Genomic DNA, 17,869 nt, shown 5'->3' with positions numbered 1-17,869 from the left:
TTCTTTGTATCCCTCTTTGCCCAGTGTGCTTTACACAACAAGATGAAATATATATCAGATTTAATTCTTAGGATACTGTTAAGTGATAATAAATTCTTCATCCGTTAATTGTACCCATCATAATTGCTAATATAGTTTAGGAGTCAATCAACTCCTAACAAAAACTTGCTTACCCTGGGACTGAGAAGAGAATAGAAAATGAGATACTCTGCTTTCCCTTAACCCTGTGCAAATGCCACATTGGAAAACTAGACCCCTGAAAATCATGAGCTCCTCAAGGACAAGTTCTGTGATATCTCTAAGCTGCCATTTCCATTGTACTTAATCTAGCACCAGGCACATGGTATTTACACAGTACTTACGAAAATAAGGTAAATAAATTGGATGTTGATGAGGAAGAGATTTCTTGCCCTCTAAAGACATTAGAAGTTTTCTTTCCTGAACTACAAAATGTCATGTGCTAACATGGCATTCTAACTCCTTAACTACTGCTCTAAGCTCTATTTGTAATATAGTTATATATCATTTATGTGCACATACAATACACTACATCTTACCACCCTTTAATGTCATGGGAGTTATATGATTTCAGAGGTTATGTCTGACCCATGAACAAGCTAAATAAAACTATTTCCTAGACTGAAGCCGGGCTTAATCAATATTTTCATCCCGATGACTCATCAAGCTTAATATGTTGGAGTACTGTGTGAGAAAACTTACTTAAATGGCTCAATCACGCCCAAGTATGTGGGATTTATGTGGGACCAAAGGTAGACATTTAAAAACTCAATTATCAGTTTTCCCCTTTTCAAAGCTTTACAAGTATAGTAGCAACTGCATAATCCAAGTGTGTGCTCATGTTCTGTTATGTAGGCATTATAAGAATATAGTATTTTAAAGCTACTTGATTCTATGTTATCCTTCTGTTCTTTTCTGGAGGATTTGTTTACCTGTAATAGCTAGTTCTTTAACAGAGTGACAGTAGCATCGGCCCCTTCTGACTGTGCGGAGTGTTAGGAAATATTGCTTCTCCTCTCCTTGTCCCATGCTCCTGCCACGCTGGTCTCTTCAACACTTTTGAATAGTCCAGTTCTACCACCTTCTCCAGACATATCACTTACCTCCTCACACACATTCTACTGTGGAAATTCCACTCCTTTCAAGGCTCAACTTCCAGACCACCCTCTCAAAAAATATACATGTAGCAGGTACTTGATAGAGGCTTGAGTTGAGTTTAATAACAGCAATTTTCCTCCTAAACTAACCTCTCATGTACTACTATTTGGAATGAATAAATTTTGTCCATTAAATAGCTTTTTCTAGAACATAGATGTATATGGGTAAAGTGCAAGTGCATTGCAGGCATCACAGACAGCAATGTTTACAGGAATCAAGTAGTTAAATGAATACAGTAGGCTTGGTACTCAGAATATGGATGGGGGTGTGCTGTGATAAAACTAGACAGCATGTGCTTATACATAGAAGCAGCCCCTGATATTTTTAGCTGCTTTTTGCAAGATTTTGTTTTGTCATTTTCTTAATGCTTAGAAATGTGCCTGGCACATAGTAGAACCTCAATAAATATTGTTGGATGAGTGACTGAATTAATGCTAAATGAGAACCCATTGCTTCCAGATATCCCAATTTCTCAATAAAGAAGAGAAACCCAACATTTCTGTTGGAAGCATTCTGAATTTTTAATTCTACTGACAAAGTCCATTATGATGAAAAGCCTGTTCTGACCAAATACAACTACAAGCTTAACCTGAGAGCCAGTAATTTACTATCCATCCTATATTTGTTTTTTTTTTAAGAGGGCATTCATTTTTAATAAGTTTGTAAAGGGTATCAATTCAGATATTACTTCTAGCTTCTCTCCAGCTGGAGTCATGAAAAAAATACTAAAATAATAATAGAAAAGATAATGTGTAGGATAGATAGGAATTACATTTAACATTTTCTGAAACATTTTTATTTGGATTCTCACTTGATCCTTACAACAGCTCAGTTAAATGGAAAGAAAGTAGCTTTCAACTCCATTTTACTGCTGTTGAATACATCCAGTCTTTCCACTGTTGCTCTGATTGAATGGTGATTATTTATTGACCCATTTTAAAAGCAGCCCCAAAGTTCGTGTAGTTCTCGTCTTTGTACATTTAGTCAAACTGACTGACCTCAGAGAACTCAGAGTGCAGTGCTTTTACCTGCTCAGTTGGTAGCTTGTAACTTGTCCATTTTGGGACGAGCTATTTCAGTGGGCTTCATAAAGGAGCCACCTGCCTGGACATTCAGGAAGGCTGGTTTCTTTAGATACGGTGCTGCATAAAGCAACCTGAAAAGAACATCATAAAGCATGTCCTGATTGTTGCTTTTCTCACGGCCTCATCTGGAAAATGTGTCTGCCTGCCAAATACAGCAGTCTCAGGAAATCAAAATAGAAACGGGAAACAAAGGAAATTAGAGACAAATTTATTTTCAGAGTGCGTCCTTGTCCTGTGAAGAGCAAAAGAATGCTGCATCTGTTTGAGGTCATTACCTAGACATTATAGGTAACAATCCTCAATTCAAACATGTCCAAGCATGTGTGGTTAGTCTGCTGTCAAATCTGGAATGAAAGACCTAATATCAGCAGATAGGCATCATATAAAAGTGGGTGACTTTTCGCTCCTTATTAAACCTTCATTTGGTTTCAGTTGTCTCAGGCTGCCAGGGAAATCGTCTGTACCTTCAAGACTTAGAAGTACTAGGGCCCAAACAATCCATTTTTTGGTTTATAATATAAAGATATAAGAATCCCAGACAGTTGGTATGGAATGGATGAATAAATGAGTTTCAATACACCACCTATTCCTCCTGTTCCCCCACCAGGTATACCACACACGCACACACACACACACACACACACACACACACACGCACATACACACACACACAGACATTCATTAATTCCACTGTATCTAATAAAAAGTGTTCATTGGAGCTGAAAATGCATATAATCTTAGGAAATAAGAATTTTCCTAAATTCACAAAGTTAAATTTAGCAATCAAGGTGCATATGACACTTGGATTAAGATGGGTTTATTAGGTTCTTTGACATTTTTAAAACTTGTATGGGCTAGACATCATCTGTGCTGCTGGCTAGTTGGGGTATCCCAGCCAATGAAATAGTGTAACTTTATCTTTAAGCCTAGGACTGGGAACTATACCAGTCCATACCACTATATAGGTAAAGAAATATTTGTATTTAATAATAATTGCTTAAAATCATGCAAAAATAAAGTAGCTAATGTGCCTCATAAAATAAGATACCTAAATTTAAGTTAAATGGGTCATACGTATAATTTTTCAGTGTCTGCTCCAATACATTTGCCACTGGAAACTCATGTGTAATTTTCAAGTAAATAATGCCTTTCCATTTATTACTGATCTTACTATGTTGGTCACTAAATCCACGCTTCTCATGTAATCATCAGCCTCTGTTCAGGCCTGTCTATTGCTAAAATACAGAATTCAGCCACAGTGCACACAAGGTAAGAAATAGAACATCAGGATAAAGTGCAGATGATACTTCTCTGAGGTGTTGCAGACCCACCACATGCCTCTAAATCTTTTTCCAGTGACCAAACCAAAATCTTTTCCTTTCCTGGCATCTGCAAGGCCTGGGAAATCCAAATCGATCAAGCAAAATGTAATAAATAAAAATGAATACACATTCATGCCTTTATTCATTCCACACAGTCTTGAGGACCTGTGATATGTCTGATAATGTGGTATATGACAGACACAAGATAAAAAAAAGCTGGGAGATGGTGGCTAGGACACAGTATGGCGAAGGTGTGCCAGATGGAGCAGGCAATAAGAATGAAGGCAAAGGGGCACGACAGAATGTTAACAGAGTTGTGGTCATTCATGAAGACAGAAAAAATGGGGTACAAAAAGAAAGAGAAATGAGAAAAGACAATAAAAACTCAATTTAGGAATTTGATTTTTACACTGAAAGTTTAGAGCATGCAGAACATCCCTCGGTCAACAGCAGAGAATACTTATTCTGAAACTACTTGCTAGAAATTGTGTTTTGTAATGTCTGGCATTCCTGCCAAATGCTTACTGGGACAATATTTTAAAAATTGTCATAGGGATGTAGGCATATATTGTGAAAGATCTTCATGAGATTCTTATTCACCATACCCTCTTCCCAAGAAGAGAAAAAATAGTGAAATAGTATAATGGATATATTAATCATTCATTTGTTAAGCTTCATCTCTATATTAAGCCAGGTTACCAAGAAGCTTTTAAGCATCATCATGCATTTTAACTCCTCCTGTAGGTAGCATGATACCCTGGCCTTTCTCCAAGGCTAATATGGGAAATAATCATATATGGGAACATCTCTGCATTGTTCAAACTATTAACAACAGGTGTATTCTCTATTATATTGTCCAAAATGATTAATATCTATGTTTTCACACATATATGTGTTTTTTCTCCAAGTTCTTTGATTACCTGTGAAAATTACATAACTGCAGTGTTTACCTCTTTATTGTGGAAGATGAAAGCCCAGAGCTAAGTTTTGATTTACATGGACATAGAGTTGTTTCCATATTAGTTGTGTGATTTAGAGCAAATTAGTTAAACTCTGAGCATCAATTCTCTCATCTATAAAATGGGAATAATAATGATAATATTAATGACAAAAACAAGAAATAATAGCACCTGTTTTACTGCCTGAGATAACTTACTTTTTTAAAATTCTGGTAAAACAGTGTAATATGTATCTATATGTGACTATTTAAATTAAATGTAAATTATTCCCTAGTATTTGAAAAGCTCTGATCAAGAATCCGTATTCCAAGGTAAACACTTCAAATATTATTAATGAAACTACACCAGAAAGTTTGCCAATAAGTATGAAGGATGTTAGAAATCTATGTAGTGAAATGACAGATGTTTAAAGTTCGCTGTTGCCTGGAAAGACGATAAGGACATCACTGCCCTTTCCTAAGCAAGTATTAGAATTCAAAAAGCCCAACAGCTCAATACTTTCAAAAATGTGTTTCAGGTCTGAACAACCATGTAGTACTATGTCATTCCCATTTCATGGAATATTTTGTTGCCTGACCCAGCTCAAAAATTGGCTGGTCCTTCCATTGCAGCAAATGCCTAGAATGTAAAAGAAAAGGAAAATTCATTCACAGTTTTTTCCTAAAGATTCTCAGGACAGAGAGAAGCCTCCCTTGAACTTACAAGAAAAGGATGTATGATGTTTGTGTCTGCTTGCCAATCAATCCTTGTAAAAGAATTTGGTATAAGATTTGCTGTTATTGTAATAAACACCTGGTAGCCTGGAGATCTATAGAACTCGACTTGCCTTAGATTACTAGGCTAAAGATATTTACGAAACAAGGACACAATTGAAGGTGATGTCATATCTAGCCTTATGGTAGACTTATAGAGCAATAGGTAGACTTTTTAAAGCAATATGTGATAAGAAAATGTTCTAAAACTAAATTTAGGCAAAATAAAATTAGTCAAATTTAAACAAAAAAATTAAGCAGGAAGCTAAATATGTAGCAACAAATAGATTTAAATGTATCACAAGTAGTTGTTTTTAAGTGTGTATCTTTTGATTTAGCAATTCTACTTCTAGAACTTTTATATGAGAAAATATTATGATAATATAAAAAAATGAAATACAGGAAAGATCACTGTTATAGTTTTCACAACAGGGAAATCTAGTAATGTCCTATTACTTTCAACAGGTTATTATTTAGTAAACTATAGTACATCTATACAATGTAATAATTTCCACCATTACAATGATAATATAAAACTATATTATTGACACATAAAGATGTCTATAATATACATTAGATGAAAAAACATATTACAAAAAAACAGTGAAATAGCATCATTGTATTTTTCTTAAAATATATATGTATAGAAAAAAATCTTGAATGATGTACACTAAAATATTTGAAAAGGATATATCTAGAAAATGTAATTAGGGGATAACTTTATTATTCTTCTTATAATTTTGCATGTTTTACTAATGAGATGCCTAGAAATATATATATATATATATATATATGTGTGTGTGTGTGTGTGTATATATATATATATATATATATATATATATATAAAAGCAGAAAAAAATAAAGGCAAACTTATTTCTATCTCAGATCATAGTACTAGAAAACCACCTTGTGCAGTCAGGCTAACAAAACCACTTGGGTCACTTGGGTCACTCTCACTCACAAACTCAGGTTTGCTGATGAGCTGTGTTTCTTAATGACTCAAGGAACTTCCAGCCCTTTGTACTTATTCAATTTCTGATTTTGATAGTGTTGAAATGATCTGCACCAGAGAATTTAGAAATTCTTTACATTCTTGAAGGTATCAGTTGGTCTTTCTAAGTTACTTTTACTGTCTTACTATTCAGACTTCAAAAGTATTTACTTTTTATCCCCCACCTTTGTTTCTTGTTTCTTGTTAAGTTATTCTAACATGCTTATTATCAAACTGTTCCAGATTCTCTTAAAATAACCAACAATGGATGAAGACCTCCATAGTGTATATGACAAACGATAAAGGATATCTTCTTCAAACTTCCTTAAATCTTTGAACTAATTTTGAAGTATCTTTTGCACAGAAACAAACATGTTCTGCCATATATTCAACATATCCCATCTGCTATCTATTTATATGCTAATCTGGAGGCTCCCAGATGAGTTCAAGACAAAACATTTCTATTAATGGTTTGGCTTCCTCTTTGTATTTCCTCTAAGATATCACTTAACTTGTGTTTATGGTAATAATAAAAAGTGCTGAGAAATCCCCAGTAAAATGATTGATTCAGAAATGGATTACCAATGGATGCTGAAACCATTATATGAAAGTTTAGGTTGTTAACAGAGTAATAGTAAAGTTTCAAAATATTACCTTATAGATTACTTGTTAATTACAACTGGGAAAACTTACCTTTACTATAGAAAATCTGGTGGAAACCACTAACCAAGACATCAAATTTAACTTCATTAGTAGTGGGAGAAGCTGATATTATGTGCATTCTGAAGTAATATGAAGTGGAAATTATTGCCCAGAGAGTATTTTTGTCAACACTGTTTAATTTAAGGGGTGCCTATATGGCTCAGTTGGTTGGTTAAGCATCTGACTCTTGATTTTGGCTCAGGTCATAATCTTCTAGTTCATGAGATCAAGCCCTGCGTTGGGCTCAGGGCTGACAGCATAGAGCCTGCTTGGGATTCTCTCTCTCTCTGTCTCTCTGTCTCTCTCTCTCTCTCTCTCTGCCCCTCCCCCACTCAAAATGAATGAATAAATTTAAAATATATATATTGTTTAACATATCTAACCAAGCCTTTAGATCTAACTTTCAATTCACAGGAAATGCAGAGGACAGAGAAACAGGTTACTTAACATCAGGAAGAAACAATATGAGAAATCCAGATTGTAGGCCATTCTACAAAACAACTACCCTGATGTTTTCAAAAAGTCAATGTAATGAGGGGAAAAAAAGTGGTGGGGAGAATGCTTTAGACATAACAAAACAAACAAAAGCAATATGGGAAGATTTATTGGATCTTGGTCTGAAAAAAAATAGCTATAGTAGATATTTTAGGGACAATTGACAGTATTTGAATGTGAATCAGATATTGAATAATATTGCAGAATTGCTAAATTTTTAAGTGTGATAATGATGTATTATGGCTACAAAGGAAAATATGCTTATATTTAGGAGACAAATACTGAATTATTCATGGGAAAGACATGTTCCTCCCAGAATGAGAAGAGAGCAAGAGAGAGAGCACGTAAATGTGGCAAAATATTAATACTTGTTGAATTTAGATGATAAACATATGAGTATTCTGTTTGAAATTTTTCATAATCAAATGGGGGATAAGGGAAGGTTAAAACAACAAAAAAGGAGATAAGCCCTTTATATGAATATTTGGCATTCTGCTTGCACTTGCAAACACATGTCGTAAAGATAGGATATTTAGAATTGTCCTTGCATGGTTCTTTTCTTCTAAAACTGCTTCAGAGAAAATAGTTTGAATACTCTTGTAAGACTGGCCCTGGCTCGAGGGATTTATGGATTTTTTTCAGTCTGTTTATAACCTCCTGGAAAGCTTCTGGAACCTTTTGGATTAATCATCAATAAACATTTACTAAGCACTTCCCAGAGATCAAGGCACTCTACTAGTCACAGTGGGCTTAATAGTGTTCAGAGTGGACTCAGTCACTGTGCCTCAGGTGTCAGCAAAATGATTCTGTTCTTTATCTAGTAATGAGATTATTTTAAGTGATCTCAACTGGGAAATTCAATCTAACAAATGACTGAATATGTCCCAGGTATAAGACTCAGTGCTGTCTGCCAAGAGAGTGGATGAGCTTGCTTAAATTTAGGACACAGAGGTTGAGAGAACTGTAGGGAATGTTAACTAAGTGTGGGATTCAAAAATCTACTAGGAGCACTCTATCTTTTGGCAGATAAATTAGACTTAACCTTTACTCCATGATTTTTGGAAAGTCCAGGGCCCTCCCCAAGGTTGTTGTGAATTCCTGGGTGCTATAGATTCTCATGGTCATCTCAGACTCTGCTCATCTGATGGTGAATTAATTCGGTTCTTATTCTATCCATGGCAGCTCAGTCCCCACTCCTTGATTCCTTGATTCTCATATGAAAACAAGGATTTTATATACTTATTAGAATTTTCTCAGAGATCATGTGGTCAGATATGTTGCCAGGTAGATTGGGGAGACCCTTAGGCCCTGAGGCTTCCATCCAGCCCATCCCCAGGATGCAACCAAAGGCTCTTGGTCTCCTCTCAAGAAAGAATTCAGGGATAGACCAGACACAATGGTTGAGTGGTACAAATAGGAAAGTTTATTAAAATGAGATGTAAGAGTGAGTGAGCCCAAAGGAGACCTCAAACCCAAACCCAAGGGTTTGGGTCTCTCTCTTTTATTGACAATTGTTAACTAGGGGGTAGAGTATTTATTACTTGGGGGAGGGGATTTCTTTGAGACCAGGGTTTCATCCTTTTTCTTCCTTACTTGATCAGGGTCTCTGATCTTCTTTGCCTTGGGCCTATCTAGTTTGATCTGGCTTCTAGTGGCTTTGCTTTTGGAGTGCTGCCAGGACAGGTCTCTAACTTCTCCCAATAGCTAGCCATGACCCTTTGCTGGCCTCCAGGAATCCTGTTAAAGTCAAGAAATGCCTACTCTAACATTAATTTATGCAGGAAAGGGTCATATGTAAAACAAAGAAAAAGCAGCCAAGAAGTTAAAACCTGCACAGGTCATAAAAAATTGTAGATTCTATCCTGTTTCCTTATCTTCAAGTTGAGCCTCTCTGGGAAAATGTCTTTGTAACCTTTAACATCTAAATTTCCAATGACCTTCTAGGAAACTCCATCCATTTAATCTCTCCTTCAGGACCCATCCCCCTTTCCCCAACAGTGAAAGTTCCAAGTCTAGGAAATTCAGTGTAAATCCATGCTATAGGTCACCTGGCAATCACTTTTTAGAGGGTTTTGTCCTTTGAATTAAAAACAATGTTTACTTTTTGGGGGAGACATGTGGAGAAGTGTTTTTCTAGGGTTCCTAGACCCAATTCCAAACTGGGAGACAGAGATTCCCCCACCCCACCAGACGCACCAGCAGGCATCAGATTCCACAGGTTAAGGGTTCAGTACTATGAGACTGCCTTCCCCACTCTCCATTTCAGATACCAATGAGGCAAACTTCAGGCTGTTTCCTGTGCTTCTAACAGACTGGCTGTAGATCAGAGGTTCCCAGGACCTCCTCCTAAGGTTTGATCAATTTTCTAGAGCAGCTCACAGAACTTAGAGAAGCATTTACTTACTAGATCACCAGTTTATTGTGGAAGGATATAACTCAGGAACAGCCAGATGGAAAAAATGCATAGGGCAAGGTATGTATAAGGGCATTGGAGCTTCCATGTCCCCTTCAGGTACTCCAGTCTCCCTGTATCTCCACATGCTCATCAACCCCCAAGATTTCCAAATCCTGTCCTTTCAGGTTTTTATGGAAGCTTCATTATATGGGCGTGCTTGATTAAATCATTGGCCACTGGGGATAGATTCAACCTCCAGCCCTTCTCCCCCTCCTCAAAGGTAAGGAAGGGTGTGGGACTGAAAGCTCCAACCCTCTAATCAAAAGTTTGGTTTTCCTGACAGCCATCCCCCCACACTTAGGTTACCCAGGAGCTAATTTATAAAAGCCACATCATTAACATAATAGAAGACACCTTTATTGCTCTTATGGCAGAAAATTCCAAGTGTGTTAGTAGCTGTGAGCCAGGAGCCTTGGCAAACCAAATGCATATGTGAAATAAAGTTTGGCCATCTGAATAACAAAATATATATTTCTTATACATCATAAAACTGCAGGCACCAAAGAGATAGGGAAAGAGGCCTTGGTACTCCCAATTAGGCCAAATAGTATCTATTGAATAAGATCTCCTAGTCTAGTCCCCCTGAAACTCTTCCCTCCAGGGTAACCTGAAAACATTGTTAATTACTGTTCTCACCATGAGATCTAATTCACATACTTCCCAAAGATAAACAAGTTTTTGGAGGCAGATTGTCAAGTCCCAAGAGAGAAAACCTTTCCCTGCCTGCCTCCTTCTTTTTTTTTTTTTTAATTTTTTTAATGTTTATTTATTTATTTTTTATTTTTTTTAATGTTTATTTATTTTTGACAGAGAGAGAGAGAGAGAGACAGAACATGAGCAGAGGAGGGGCAGAGAGAGAGAGGGAGACACAGAATACGAAGCAGGCTTCAGGCTCTGAGCTGTCAGCACAGAGCCCAAAGCGGGGCTCGAACTCACAGACCGTGAGATCATGACCTGAGCTGAAGTCAGATGCTTAACCAACTGAGCCACCCAGGTGCCCCTCCCTGCCTGCCTTCTTAATTAGCAAGGCCATCTTTCTCACAATGGAATGAATGGATCTTGTTATCACACAAAACAGTGATATTTTTTTAAATCTCTGCCCCACGATACCAGTCATGTGTGTGTGCATGTGCATGCACAACACGCGCATATATGCACACACACACACACACACACACACACACACACACACACACATCTCTTATTTGAGCCTTTTTAAGAATTCGAAACAGACCTGGTTCTTAGTAGGTTCTTAGGCAAGGCCTTCCTTCTCCTCAATTTTGATCTTGAAGGTGAAGGAAGAGGACAAACTATATTTTATTGTAACCATGAGACCAAGAAGGAATGGTTGTAGTTAAAAGAAATCAGAAATCAGAGAGTAACAGACTAAGCAGTCAACATACTAAGAAGAAAATTAAAAAGACCATTTTAGAAAATGGTGGATGGGAAAGCCAATTTGCAAAACATTAAGGAGTGAAGAGAACATGAGGAGTTGGTGAGATAAAAACCAACAGCATTTTTACAAAATCTAAGGGTAAAGCTGAAAACAATGGGAAAGCAGCATGGCCCATGTTTGGTTATCCATTCAATGCTTTCATGTATACAAAGCAATGTACTTAGCCAAGTAAATAAATAGATCATTTGGGGAATCTTTATAATTTAAATTATATCTGCATTTGAGGCTTTGAGGATGAAAAATCTATATTCCTTTGTAAACCTGAATGAAATATACTGTCCCCTTCCTGACCTGTACTGAGAGGCTGAGAAACCAGCCCTACCTACAGTGAATGCCCAACATGATATTACACAAAGAGACTGAGGCGTGTGAAGTACTAAGAGAAACCTGATTATCCTAATATTTCCACACGGCCCCCAAGGAGGCTGCAGTTTCTAAGTAAATGACTTGAAGCTACATGGTGTGGGCCCCAGCAATTCTGAGGAAACACTCTTATGCCACCAGGGGTGTGAACACTGGATCAATTTATCATACACAGTGAAAAGCTACCTGACCAGTTGTGATATAGCTGGGTACCCAGATGAAAGCAAAAGCCAGGGTCTGTCTGATCCTGCCTTCCCAACTATCACACAAATTCTCTGAAGGGTATCCAAGAGAGATCCAGGGCGGTGCCCTTCTACTGTTTTCCTGGAGTGGATGGCACCTTCCCTGCAAGAGCCTGCTATTTATTCTTTCTTTTTAGAAGCAATTGTACCTACTTCTGATACAGAAAAAGGCAATTTAGAGTTCTGCCAAAGTTCTGAGATTATTAAAATCATTTCCCTAATGTCTTTATTATAATAGCTATCATTCTGATCGTCCCACATGTAACATTATTGTTTCTTAAGATTTCTAATGCATCTTAATCAGACATTGCATTTCCTAAGTTAACCATTTTTGAGGCAATTTCATACAGATTATATTTCTCAGAACGTTTATTTTAAATCATTTATTAAATAAATGTCTGAAAATGCTGAGTGAATGAGGTAAAATTTTTATTTTTTTTTTGACAAATAAAATTGTGAGCAGTTAGCTAGAACATGCAATAGGATTGTTTTCTGTTACATCCTAATGATAAGCAGGTGACATGGGGTGTTACATGTGTTTCAAGGTAAACAGTGTTAACCATGCTTGGAGAAGGCTGGTAGTTGCCTAGAGAATATGTGGCTTACAGCAAATATTTTTCTCTCAGCGGGTTTTAATGATTTCTATTAATAACCCAATTTCATTATTTCACTCTAGTTCTAGGTACATGGGTTTAAAGTTCTAACAGTCTTGACTTTTAAAAGCATATTCTGTCACTTCCAGATCTTCTGTGGAATAGAATGATGTTCAAAATATGCACTCATCACTGTGGTCATTTGATGCGTTAGTTTCATTTAGAATAAAAATTAAAGTTTATCTAAGTGCTAAGTATGTAGCCAAAAAATTACAGAACATAAACTATTTTGAGTAAGTAGTTCTGAAATATTTTAAATTAATAGCTTCTGAAAAAGCCATTTCTAAGATTCAGCTCTAGATTAAATCTGGTGAAATAAATAAACTGTTACTGTATCATTGAAAGTTGAAAGTCAATAAAGTGAAAAGTGACTATTATTTAAAAACCATTGTTTTTAAAATTTAAAATTCTACCCTTCTGTTTTCTTGCCACACATAGCTTGCTTCTATTCTGTTTGACACTATACACACATGTAGAGGGCTTTGATCTCTGCTAAATCTTGAATTCCAAAAATTGCAAGATTGGGACAGTCTTCAACTACTGAATATTTTGCAGCACACAGGATTATAGCAGATGTCTGTAAGCTACAAAAATATATGTCCAGTGTTTTGGTGGGATGGATGTTCACATTAATATTCAGAACAAGAAAACAAAGGCACATAGAAATACATATTGTATTATTGGTGTTTGTTACCTTCACTTTCCAGCTAGTTCAGGAAGGTACCAACTCAAATGAAGACTGAAGTCTGCCTTCATGAACCTGTTTTTATGTGTCTCGGTATTATAAAACTTGGTCATAGAATTGTGACACCACAAAGCCAGATAAGATACAGGGAAATTTTTGCACGTTTTGGAAAACTTTGCAACATTATTCTGACAGTAAAAATTACCCCAATATAATAAAACACACCAAGAACAGACCATCTGGCTCAAAGGAAGTTGGGAGGGGATTCTACTAGAGGCAGAAAAGATACACGGACATTTTTCATTTGGTCCAGGAGAAACAACTCAGTTTACTATGAATAAACTAGCTCTCTTCCATTTAAAACAATGTCTGGTCCAGGCAGGTCTGCGTAGCAGCTTTGCATAAGACTTTAGGGCAAGGAGTTGGGATCCTGTGTTAGGCTGAGCTCTTTAGGCTTCTTAACTATCTCTAGAGCCAGATACTACCAAAGAGGGGCAATCATTCGTAATTGTAATAGCACCTAGCGGCCATTTTGGCCCTGGCTCAGACTTCCCACTAGCATAGCTTACAGTGATCTATCCCTGCAATTATCTTACTGTGCAACTGCATGCCTGAGAATTAAATTGAATACACATTATTGTGTATTAAGTTACTGCTTTTCGAGTCTTGGTGAGAGGTTTGTGTGTTTTTGTTTTTTTTTTCAAACTTATTCAGTGCACACAAACTATGAAAAGAAAATAGTAGGAGTTTTCACCTAAAAATACTCTTAACTTTCTGGCCCAATGAAAAATCTAGTTAAATTTTACTGGAAAGGGCCGGATCAATTGTACACTCATTCAGTGTTTGCCTTATGTCAGCTCTCAGTCAAGTTCCAGGTACTGTGTGGCAAAGGAAACAGTCTCGGCCTCGTGAGGGTTAGAGTTTAGTCATACCATTCTGTGAATGGTGTTAAGAACATTATAATCAATGCTTGAAGATCCACTTGCTTTCTATCATGAAAGCACTCTTCAATCAATGCCCTGCCCCCAGTGCTATTATCCTCTGATTTCATCTTACTTAAAAAGTGTGTGTGTGTGTGTGTGTGTGTGTGTGTGTGTGTGATTCTAGTTTATCTTATCAACAGTGGAACCAGTTTTCCCCTATTGAACCTGGGGGCTCACTGGGGAAATATGCTTTTTTGCTCTTCTTCATTCCCTATCAGAATGGAATGCATTTGTATTCTCATACGAAAAGAAGAGACAAATCTCAAGGTTAGAGCTCTAATCTTTCCTTTTCATCATTGATTTACTCAATACTAGGAAAATTAGTACAAAGTGGTCATAAATTTGTTTTTACTCTTAATGTAATAGCATTTTATTCATAGTAACTTAATAAATGTCTGGTAATTGTATTCATATAAAGCTTACCATTATGTGTCCAGCAATTATTAGTTAGTAGGAGGTAAGAGGATGAGTAACATATAGTCCCTGCCCTCTGAGTGCCTAAAGTTATGAAAATGTTGTCATTAACACTAGAAAGGATTCAAGGCCTTTACTAGAAAAAGTAAAATTAAAGAAAACTACAGAAATTTATGTTTCATTCCATCTTCTTTAAGGAAATGTTTCAGAAATTGTTCCAAGGTCAATTATACATTAATACATTATATGAGAAAAGAAGCTAATGATAGGTTGAATTTAGGTTATATTCCTATGTATACAACAGATATGCAGCAAAGTTAAACAGGTAGCTTTACTGCAGGGCTTAGTACACTGACTGTTTAAAAGGGGCTAATGTACTAGATTTCCCAACTAATTTAACTCTAGAATCTTGTTTTTCTAGAATACTTATTAACTTTAGTCCCACAGAACACAATGTGTTCCACTAAACACAGTTTGGAAAACACTGCTTTAAGTTTTATTTTTTGAATAATACCTCCTGGAATATATTTCTGTGTAATCTAAAAGAAAATGAAATATACCAACAAGCAAAACATAAAAATTTATAAACAAATATGAACTATACAATGCCCTAAGGCTATTTAAAAATAACACTTTAATATTAAGAATGAAAACATTATTTTGTAGTTAAGAAGATCAGTTTAGGAGTCTAGGTTTTCATCTAGACTCTACCTAACTTACTTGTCATATGACCTTGGGAAAGCAATATCGACTCTGAACCTTAGTTTTTTCATTGATTCTATGGGAATACTATCTATTTTGGCAACCTTGCTGGATCATTGGAATTCTCAAATGAGGTCATGGATATGAAGCAACTTTAAAAACTCTTACATGGAAGGACTATTTTTATGCTTTACCAGAAATACTATGTGTCAGTTAATGCCCTAGGATAACAGAAGACTGTTACACATAACGAATCGTACAGACATGTTAATTTTGACATTTTTGGGTGTAAGAAAATACATATACTTCTGAATTATTTCAGCTATCTTACATCTGGGGGAACTTAAATGTTGAAAAGTAAATGATTCCCTCTGGTCTTCATGGGCAGAAAGGGGTAATACCAGCTCCTGATTTCTAGAAAGACAAAAATAGGTTTTATTTGTACATAAGGTGTCCAAACTATTGTGGAAACCATTCATCTGGTCACATTTGGTCAAGTGTCATTCTACTTGTTAACACTGTTAGCATAGAAGAAATTGATCACTCCAGTTGCACTACTAATCCATTTGACTCACAGTCAGAATCAGCACTATGTTCTAACTATTCTATTAATCATCCCAAACACTAGTAAGTTTTCGGTCCCCTAAAATCTAGCATAATGCTTAAGATAAGCTATAAATAACTTGACATTTGGGTATATTAAATAGTCTAACAGCAAGTTTGGTCTCAGTAGAATGTATATATATGGCATTTATGTCAAATTTGGCATAGAAACTTAGTCTCCAATGTTCTCTTGGTAAGTAAATTCAAGTTACTAGGAAAAAATGTTGATTGTCAAAATTCATGCAAACTTTTTTAATAAGGTTGCTTTTTGTCTTCTCAAGACATAATTCTAGTTGTAATTTAAAATGAATGATACCATTGTTTTAAAGTTATAATTTATTCTACATTTACTACTATTAGTACTTCCTACTACTCTTGAACTAAGATTTACTTCATTCTGCATATAATTCTAAATGTTTTTTAAAATAATGAGTATATTGCTTCAAATATCTATTTTTAGTTCCTTATTTTTGGCTGTTCACAAAAAGACAAATAGGGAGGGCGGGGTGCTAAATGTAAAAAAAAAAATTAAATCATCTGGTTGATCAGTTAATTCCAGGCAGTAAATTTGAAACAGACATTTTTGTTTGTTTATTTGAATTTAATTCTCTAGTTATTTTATAATTATGGCTAAAGAGTATGTAGGCTAAATATATTTTAATACCTAGTTTCAAATCTTTGTGTAGAAAACCCGGATTCTATGTTCTACTGATATTATTGTATATTGCTTGGTCAATATCTACATGCTAGATACTTTTTTTTTAATTTAATTTTTTTAATTTACATCCAAATTAGTTAGCATATAGTGCAACAATGATTTCAGGACTAGATTCTTTAATGCCCTTTACCCATTTAGCTCATCCCCCCCTCCCATAACCCTCCAGTAACCCTCTGTTTGTTCTCCATATTTAAGAGTCTCTTATGTTTTGTCCCCCTCCCTGTTTTTATATTACTTTTGTTTCCCTTCCCTTATGTTCATCTATTTTGTCTCTTAAAGTCCTCATATGAGTGAAGTCATATGATATTTGTCTTTCTCTGACTGACTAATTTCACTTAGCATAATACTCTCCAATTCCATCCATGTAGTTGCAAATAGCAAGATTTCATTCTTTTTGATTGCTGAGTAATACTCCATTGTGTGTGTGTGTGTGTGTGTGTGTGTGTGTGTGTGTGTGTGTATACCACATCTTCTTTACCCATTCATCCATTGATTGCCATTTGGGCTCTTTCCATACTTTGGCTATTGTTGATAGTGCTGCTACAAACATGGGGGTGCATATGTCCCTTTGAAACAGCACGCCTGTATCCCTTGGATAAATGCCTAGTAGTGCAATTGCTGGGTCGTAGGGTAGTTCTATGTTTAGTTTTTTGAGGAACCTCCATACTGTTTTCCAGAGTGGCTATACCAGCTTGCATTCCCACCAACAGTGCAAAAGACATCCTCTTTCTCCGCATCCTTGCCAACATCTGTTGTTGCCTGAGTTGTTAATGTTAGACATTCTGACAGGTGTAAGGTGGTATCTCATTGTGGTTTTGATTTGTATTTCCCTGATGATGAGTGAGGTTGAGCATTTTTCATGTGTCGGTTGGCCACCTGGATATTTTTTTAATTAATAAACTTTATTTTTTTAGAACAGTTTAAGATTCCCAACAAAATCCAACAGAAAGTACAGAGGGTGCCCATTAATCCTTGTCTCCACACATGTACAACCTCCCCACTATCAACAACCTGCACCAGAGTGGTACATTTGTTACAATTGATGACCATACTTTGACACATCATTATTGTCCTAAGTCCATAGTTTACATTAAGGATAACTCTTGGCGTTGT

At 36.0% G+C, this 17,869-nt stretch overlaps 1 protein-coding gene across 1 annotated transcript in view; it reads left to right on the top strand.

Annotated features, from left to right (window-relative positions):
* Positions 1-17,869, top strand: part of NLGN1 (neuroligin 1) — a 671,605-nt gene that overhangs the window by 539,725 nt on the left and 114,011 nt on the right. The gene's annotated exons all lie outside the window — the stretch shown is intronic.

This window comes from Panthera tigris, chromosome C2 (assembly GCF_018350195.1).
Source record: "Panthera tigris isolate Pti1 chromosome C2, P.tigris_Pti1_mat1.1, whole genome shotgun sequence".
Taxonomy (NCBI): domain Eukaryota; kingdom Metazoa; phylum Chordata; class Mammalia; order Carnivora; family Felidae; genus Panthera; species Panthera tigris.
Note: the sequence above shows the minus strand (reverse complement) of the source record. Positions and strands in the feature narration are given on the sequence as shown.